A 2,474-nucleotide genomic window follows, 5' to 3' on the forward strand; every position below is an offset into this window, starting at 1 on the left:
AAAGAGAAAAAAGAAAGCAGGGTGACTCCTTGGTGTTTAGTCGGAACAGCATAAATAAGGAGATTACCACTAACAAGCATGGCAGGAGTGATGGCTTTGGAAGGTAGGAATTGGGTCATAAGGATATCCGGAGTTCTGCTTTTTAAATATGTTCATTATCTATAACCAGCCCTATCTCCCAGAAAAGGAAGGATTTCTTTTTCGCATTTTGCATTTCCTTTCTTTCCAGCAGTAAGACGTGCCCGTGCGGGGGGCTGTAGAGCTGGATGGTTTGCCATTGCAATGTGAATGAAGTATGCTGTTTTCATCAGAGCCTAGTGGGTTTAGAGATGGGAATGAAGTCTCCCAATGCCATGGCAACCTACCAAAATTTCACAAGGATAAGAACAATGTTCTAATTAATTAAGCCTCAAGGCAGTTTGGCTTGGATAGAACAGGGCCCAAAGTAAGCCTGTGACTTTCTCCCTAGTATTAAAGCACAGATTGCTTTCCTAGCCCCTGAGATTCTTTAACATATGGAAGTGCCACTTCTAGCAAAGAGGCTTTCTGTGCTCGCTTGTAAAGGGTGCTAACATCACCTCAAAAAGAACCCATCAATGCCGTCTTTCTTAAAATAATAGGCAACTCGGGATGTTGCAATAAACATTTACATGTTTCAGAACGCTTGCACATACAGTATTTAATTAGATGCCCTCGCATGCAAAAATTCTATGAAATGGGTTGGACTACCACAATCGTCACTGTCCGTGACGAAATCCAAAAGTTGGAGCAAAACAGAAACAAAAACAAAAACAAAACAAAACACCCAAAAAGCGAAGGCACTAAATTCCAGAAGTAGTAAGTAGCGGCACAAGGTTGCAAAGGTGACTGCTCCAGAGCCAGAACAAAGAACCATCGAAACTTGTAGCTCACTATCCTTCCCACCACAGCACACAAATATAGCCAGTGAGCATTTCCCTCTGTATTTATTAATCTCTTATGTAGGTTTTCTTTTGGAACCAGCAGCAACTTCTGCAGTCTACTTTATATATGAGTGCTGTTGGGAAATAAGTCAGAGGAGGCGATTGGCAAGTTGAGGAGGGACCTGCTTTTATTGAGCGATCATAAAATATCTTATATAAGCAACTGGAGGCTATCCAGTTCTTTCTGGTTGCAGAGAAACTTGTCCTCCAACTCCTGGAAACAGGAATTTTAGACTCAACCAATGAAGCTCAAGCACATAGCATTACCTCATTGCAAGAGCGTTTCATTGGCTGTTCACTTTCCAAGTAGCTTTAGAATAGTTTCTAATACTTTAACCCTTGTGTTTATAAACCCTGCATAGTGCCGTGTTGGACCTAACTAGATTCTAAAGACATTCTATGCGATGTAATATATATGATTAAATTAGAGAAGCAAATGCCACTTCCTTCCATCCAAAACCTATAGCTGTATAATGGTCAACTTGAGTTAAAATTTTTTTTTTTAATTTTCTTTTTGCTGAATCATAATATCTCTATTTGCATGCTAGAAAAATATCGGTCCTTGAGAAAAAAAAGAGCAAAGAGAACCAGAAACTGATGCTCTGCTCTGTGTGCTGGGGCCTCTGAAATAGCCAATATTTTCCACGGGTGATGCCTCCCCACACATTCGTCTTTGTCAAATTAAGAGTTAGCATTGGGTGTAAGTGCCGGAGAGGGGAGTAGAAATAGAAGAAAGGTGGAAGAAAACGACCATCGCAGCTGAGCGATGGGAAGAGCGTTAAAGGGATCCAGGGGTGGAGAATTCCTGTTGTTTCTCCTGAGCAGATATTTTCTCTTCTGGTTATAGGAACACCTTTACCTGTCCTTCTAATCCCATGGATCCTTTAGGCAAAAGTAAAATCTCACTTATTCTATTTAAAGCAGCTGTCACTAGTCTGACCCCACATTTTGACCCCTCACCTTTGTTCTTCTGTTTCATGGCAGTTCGGCTCTAATATTGGGACCTAGTATATTGTCATCGAATAACTTTTTATGTCGTCAATTAGACTGCAAATCCTATGAGATCAAGATTTAGGAGTTACACGTTTTGCACCTCCCTCAGAGAACCTAGCACAATATGTACCTGAAGCCCAGTCAATGTGGTGAGGGTTCAAGTCAGAACTTGAGCAAAAGAATTCAAAAATAACCGTACGTCTTGGCTAACAGAATGGGGACAGTCCACTCCAGAAAAGGAGACCTGGATTTTCTTTTCTTTTTCAGTTCACAGGTCTGTTGGCTCAGTCGTCAGGTTGCTGAAGGTGTAATGAGCTTAGAAAAGATCCAGATTTGACACCTAGCTCTGTCACTCTCTGTACTGTCACGTTGGGTAAGCTATTTAAATATCATGAACTTCAGCTTCCTTATCTAGGAAGATATGGGAGAAAATCGGGAAAAAATGGAGCCTGGTTCACAAGATAGTTGTAAGGATTAAGGGAAGGTGCATAGATCCACCCACCTTGCCATCTTCTGTAC

The sequence above is a fragment of the Prionailurus bengalensis genome, chromosome B1 (assembly GCF_016509475.1).
Source record: "Prionailurus bengalensis isolate Pbe53 chromosome B1, Fcat_Pben_1.1_paternal_pri, whole genome shotgun sequence".
Classification (NCBI taxonomy): domain Eukaryota; kingdom Metazoa; phylum Chordata; class Mammalia; order Carnivora; family Felidae; genus Prionailurus; species Prionailurus bengalensis.